This window comes from Arachis duranensis, chromosome 7 (genome assembly GCF_000817695.3).
Source record: "Arachis duranensis cultivar V14167 chromosome 7, aradu.V14167.gnm2.J7QH, whole genome shotgun sequence".
Taxonomy (NCBI): Eukaryota; Viridiplantae; Streptophyta; class Magnoliopsida; order Fabales; family Fabaceae; genus Arachis; species Arachis duranensis.
In genome coordinates this window covers 27,675,153-27,681,737 of record NC_029778.3, presented here as the reverse complement: position 1 = coordinate 27,681,737, position 6,585 = coordinate 27,675,153, and the positions used below count along the sequence as shown (strand labels likewise).

The 6,585-nt window shown below is 36.2% G+C and overlaps 1 non-coding gene across 1 annotated transcript; it reads left to right on the top strand.

The window, feature by feature from the left end:
* The first annotated feature begins 1,697 nt into the window (after positions 1–1,697).
* LOC127740749 (small nucleolar RNA R71) lies at positions 1,698–1,805 on the top strand. Its single transcript, XR_008001608.1, has one exon. It is a non-coding gene; the product is annotated as a small nucleolar RNA R71 (small nucleolar RNA).
* The last annotated feature ends 4,780 nt before the right edge of the window (positions 1,806–6,585 follow it).

Here is a 6,585-nt window from a genome sequence, read left to right as displayed (position 1 = left end):
TGGAGCTTCACAGATGTTTAGAGCATTGTTGGGATCTTCCAACACCAAACTTAGAGTTTGAATGTGGGGGTTCAACACCAAACTTAGAGTTTGGTTGTAGCCTCCCAACATTAAACTTAGAGTTTGACTGTGGGGGCTTTGTTTGACTCTGTATTGAGAGAAGCTTTTCTTGCTTCCACTCCATGGTTACAGAGGGAGATCCTTGAGTTTTAAACACAAGGTAGTCCTCATTCAATTGAAGGATCAACTCTCCTCTGTCCACATCAATCACAGCTTTTGCTGTGGCTAGGAATGGTCTTCCAAGGATGATGGATTCATCCTCATCCTTCCCAGTGTCTAGGATTAAGAAATCAGCAGGGATGTAAAGGCCTTTGACCTTTACTAGCATGTCCTCTACCTGTCTATAAGCCTTTTTCATGGATTTGTCTGCCATCTCTAATGAGAATTTGGCAGCTTGTACCTCAAAGATTCCAAGTTTCTCCATTACAGATAGTGGCATTAGGTTAATACCCGACCCAAGGTCACACAGAGCCTTCTCAAAGGTCATGGTGCCTATGTTACAAGGAATTAAGAATTTACCAGGATCCTGTTTCTTCTGAGGTAATGTCTGCCTAACCAAGTCATTCACTTCATTGGTGAGAAAGGGGGGTTCATCCACCAAAGTCTCATTACCAAATAGCTTGGTATTCAGCTTCATGATTGCTCCTAAATACTTAGCAACTTGCCCTTCAGTGATATCTTCATCCTCCTCAGAGGAGGAATAGTCATCAGAGCTCATGAATGGCAAAAGTAGGTTCAATGGAATCTCTATGGTCTCTAGATAAGCCTCAGATTCCTTAGGTTCCTCAAATGGGAACTCCTTTTTATCCAGAGGACGTCCCAAGAGGTCTTCCTCACTGGGATTCACGTCTTCCTCCTCCTCTATGCATTCGGCCACGCCAAATAAGGTTATGGCCTTGCACTCTCTTTTTGGGTTCTCTTCTGTATTGCTTGGGAGAGTACTAGGAGGAGTTTCAGTGACTTTTTTACTCAGCTGGCCCACTTGTGCCTCCAAATTTCTAATGGAGGACCTTGTTTCATTCATGAAACTTAGAGTGGCCTTAGATAGATCAGAGACTATGTTTGCTAAGTTAGAGGGGTTCTGCTCAAAATTCTCTGTCTATTACTGAGAGGATGATGGAAAAGGCTTGCTATTGCTAAACCTGTTTCTTCCATCATTATTAAAGCCTTGTTGAGGCTTTTGTTGATCCTTCCATGAGAAATTTGGATGATTTCTCCATGAGGGATTATAGGTGTTTCTATAGGCTTCACCCATGTAATTCACCTCTGCCATTGCATGGTTCTCAGGATCATAAGCTTCTTCTTCAGAAGATGCTTTTTTACTGTTGGATGCATTTTGCAATCCATTCAGACTCTGAGAAATCATATTGACTTGTTGAGTCAACATTTTATTCTGAGCCAATATGGCATTCAGAGCATCAATTTCAAGAACTCCCTTCCTCTGAGGCGTCCCATTACTCACATGATTCCTTTCAGAAGTGCACATGAACTGGTTGTTTGCAACCATGTCAATGAGCTCCTGAGCTTCTGCAGGCGTTTTCTTCAAGTGAATAGATCCACCTACAGAATGGTCTAATGACATTTTAAGACAATTCAGACAGACCATCACAGAATATATCCAGGATGGTCCATTCTGAAAGCATGTCAGAAGGACACTTTTTGGTCAGTTGCTTGTATCTCTCCCAAGCTTCATAGAGGGATTCACCTTCTTTCTATCTGAAGGTTTAAACATCCACTCTAAGCTTTCTCAGCTTTTGAGGAGGAAAGAACTTGGCTAAGAAAGCTGTGACCAGCTTATCCCAAGAGTTCAGACTAACTCTAGGTTGAGAGTCCAACCATGCTCTAGCTCTGTCTCTTAGAGCAAAAGGAAAAAGCATAAGCTTATAGACCTCGGGATCAATTCCATTGGTCTTAACAGTATCACAGATCTGCAAGAATTCAGTTAAGAACTGAAAAGGATCTTCTGATGGAAGTCTATGAAACTTGCAATTCTGTTGCATCAGAGAAACTAATTGAAGCTTTAGCTCAAAATTGTTTGCTCCAATGGCAGGGATTGAGATGCTTCTTCCATGGAAGTTGGAATTTGGTGCAGTAAAGTCACCAAGCATCTTCCTTGCATCTCCACCATTGTTATTGGGTTCAGCCATCTCTACTTCTTTTTCGAAAATTTCAGTAAAGTCCTCTTCAGAGTGTTGTGTTTTAGCTTCTCTTAGCTTCCTCTTCAGAGTTCTTTCATGTTCAGGATTAGCTTCAACAAGAATGCCTTTTCCTTGTTCCTGCTCATATGAGAGAGAAGAAAATAAAGAAAGTATGGAATCCTCTATGTCACAATATAGAGATTCCTTTATATGAGTAGAAGAGAAGAAAAGAATAGAAGAAGGAGAAGAGAAAAATTTGAACACGGAGAGGAAGAGAGGGTTCAAATTTTAAGATGAAAAGAAGTGTTAGTAAATGAATAAATAAATAGAAAGAGATGAGAGAGAGGAGAACATTCGAATTTTAATTAAGAGAAAAGAAAAACATTTTTGTTTTTATTTTAATTATTAGTTAAAATTCGAAAATTAGGAAAAGAAATAAAATTAAAATTAAAATTTAAAACAATTAGTTAATTAAAAAGAAATTTGAAAAAGAGGAAGGTGATTTTCGAAAATTAGAGAGAGAAAAGTAGTTAGGTGGTTTTTGAAAAAAGATAAGAAATAGTAAAACAAACAAAAAGTCAATTAGTTAGTTGAAAAAAATTTGAAATTCAATTTTGAAAAGATAAGAAGTTGAAAAAGATTTTGAAAATCAATTTTTAAAATTTTTGAAAATATTTAAGAAAAAAATGAAAAAGATTTGATTTTTGAAAAAGATTTGAAAAGATAAGATTTTTAAAAATGAAATCTTGACTTGACTAACAAGAAACAACTTATTTTAAAAAATTTTTGACTAAGTCAACCGAAAGATTTCAAAATTTATGAGAGAAATAAAGAAAATATATTTTTTTTAATTTAATGTGGAAAGAGAAAAACAACAAAATGACTCAAAACATGAAAAATTAAGATTAAACAAAGAAAACATGCAAAAACACTATAAATGTCAAGATGAACACCAAGAACACTTTGAAGATCATGATGAACATCAAGAACTTATTTTTGAAAAATTTTCAAGAAAAGAAAAACATGCAAGATACCAAACTTAGAGATTTTTCATGTTTAGATACTATGAATTCAAAAATGCATATGAAAAACAACAAAAGACACCAAACAAGAAAATATGAAGTTCAAACAAGAAGACTTATCAAGAACAACTTGAAGATCATGAAGAACACCATGCATGAGTTTTTTGAAAATTTTTGAGAAAAATGAAAATATGCAATTGACACCAAACTTAAAAATTGACTCTAAACTCAAACAAGAAACACAAAATATTTTTTGTTTTTATGATTTTATTAAATTTTTTTTTGGATTTTACGAAAATTATTTTGGAAAAATGAAAAAGAAGAAAAAGTTTTTGAAAGCTTTTTGAAACTTTTTGAAAATAAAATAAAGGTTGAAACAAGAAGAAAATTACGTAATCTGAGCAACAAGATGAACCGTCAGTTGTCCAAACTCGAACAATCCCCGACAACAGCGCTAAAAACTTGGTGCACAAAATTGTGATCTCAATGGCACCAACAACTTGGTACGCACAATTGTAATCTCAACTCTTTTTCACAACTTCGCACAACTAACCAGCAAGTGCACTGGGACATCCAAGTAATAAACCTTACGTGAGTAAGGGTCGATCCCACGGAGATTGTCGGCTTGAAGCAAGCTATGGTCACCTTGTAAATCTCAGTCAGGCAGATTCAAATGGTTATGGAGTTTTAATAATTTAAAAGAAAAATAAAACATAAAATAAAGATAGAGATACTTATGTAATTCATTGGTGGGAATTTCATATAAGTGTATGGAGATGCCTCATTCCTTTTGAATCTCTGTTTTCCTATTGCCTTCATCCAATCCTTCATACTTCTTTCTATGGCAAGCTGTATGTTGGGTGTCACCGTTGTCAATGGCTACTTTCCGTCTTCTCAGGGAAAATGGTCCTCTACGGTTTCTGTACGGCTAATCAACTGTCGGATTTCTCGTCTCGGATGAAAAATACCATGCACATATATCGTATGGCTAATCAGTTATTGGTTCTTGATCGTGTAGGAATAGAATTTACTATCCTTTTGTGTCTATCACCATGCCCTACAGTCACGAGTTTGAAGCGCGTCACAGTCATCCCATCCCAGATCCTACTCGAAATACCACAGACAAGGTTTAGACTTTTCGGATCTCAAGAATGTTGCCAATGGATTCTAGCCTATACCACGAAGATTCTACTCTCAAATTTAGATGCCCCATTTTTAGAGGGGAGTCGATGTGAGTCGTTGATTAGAAACCCAAGAGATATACATTCAAGCTTGTTTTCATGTAGAACGGAAGTGGTTGTCAATCACGCGTTCAAAAGTGAGAATAGGGATGAGTGTCACATAATCATCACATTTATCAGGTTCTTGTGTGCGAATGAATATCTTAGAATAAGAATAAGCATGAAATGAATAGAAGAACAATAGTACTTTGCATTAATACTCGAGGAACAGCATAGCTCCACACCTTAATCTATGGTGTGTAGAAACTCTACCGTTGAAAAAATATAAGAACAAGGTCTAGGAATGGACGAATGGCCAGCCTCCCTAAATGACATATGAATTTGAAAATAGGGAAAAAGACCCCTAGTACGATAGTAAAAAGTTCTATTTATACTAAACTAGTTACTAGGGTTACAGAATTTAGTAAATGATGCAGAAATTCACTTCCGGTCCCACTTGGTGTGTGCTTGGACTGAGCATTGAAGCTCTCACGTGTAGAGGCTTTCTTTGGAGTTAAATGCCAGTTTTGTAACTTGTTTCTGGCATTTGACTCTAGCTTGCAACTTGTTTCTGGCGTTTAACGCCAGAATAGGGCAGAAAGCTGGCGTTGAATGCCAGTTTGCATCATCTAAACTCGAGCAAAGTATGGACTATTATATATTTTTGTAAATCCCTGGATGTCTACTTTCCAACGCAATTAAGATCACACCATTTGGACTTCTGTAACTCCAAAAAATTCATATCGAGTGTAGAAAGGTCAGAATCCAACAGCATCAGGAGTCCTTTGTCAGCCTTTGAATCAGATATTTGCTCAGGTCTCTCAATTTCAGTCAGAAAATACCTGAAATCATAGAAAAACACATAAACTCATAGTAAAGTCTAGAAATGTGAATTTTTCTTAAAAACTAATAAAAATATACTAAAAAGTGACTAAATCATACTAAAAACTATGTAAAAACAATGCCAAAAAGCGTATAAATTATACGCTCATCAATCTTCCTCGAGGCAGACGTAGCCAGAACCTATGCTGAATGTGTAAGTTTTAATTAATATCTTTTTTATTAGCTTTCATGTTATATCATAATGGGTTTTCATTATTACTTAAAATTTTCCTCTATCGTCTTGTAGTGTTCCTCATCCTTGGAAATGGAAAGATCAAGCACCTTCCTTCAGCCTTGGGATAAGTCCCCCAACATCTTAACTTACTCCCTCGACCTCTCAGCCGACAGTGACACAGCTTGAAATCCTAGCAAAAGTGGTGATGGATGCTTGGGTGATGGCAATATTGAAATTTGCTGAGGAAACGAGTGCCGAGCCGAGCTTCACGGTACAAGACTCCGGAGAAAGAAAAAGAAATCATAGAGGAGTTGAAGGAGAAGTGTTTTCATTGGATAACACAAGTAAAGGAAACCAAAGATACTACCAATGAATATGACACCATATTTATCTTGAACCATGAAGTACATTTGGAGGGGCTTAGACATCATTTCTTGTCTCTAATGCTCGGACAAGATATAGAAAACACGGTAAATTCTTTGCGTATTACATTAACATTAATGATTTTTCTAAAACTTTTATATCGTATATCTCATAAATTTTCTTCCTATAGGTGGTCAATGCAGTGTGTTGGTGCGGAATTCAAAGTCCACAAACTAATTGACAGGTGCACCGAGTAGTACCAAGTAATACCTCAGGTGAGTGAGGGTCGATCCTACGAGCATTGATGAACTAAGCAACAAATGTCGAATGACTCACTTAGTTAGGCAAGTAGAAAGTGGTGTTTTGAGGGTTGTAAATCGCATTAAACAGTACTTTAGAGAGTAAGAAAGCAAACAGTAGAATTGGTGTGAAATATATGTGAGAAGACAGTTAAGGTTTCAGAGTTGTTTATTCTTACGGATTAAGTTTTCTTACCAACTATTTTAATCATGCAAGATTCATTTCATGGCAAATTTTAATTGACTAAACCTTAATTCCTTAGTGATTTAGTCTCCTCTAACCTAATTAACCGTCAATTCCTTGGTCACTTAATATAGATTAGAAGGTTAGGTTCAATTCTAATTTATTGGCCACAAAAATCCTAATTACCCAAATATAAAAGGATTATATATCGTGTATCCCGTTAAGTCTAAGTAATTAGTAGT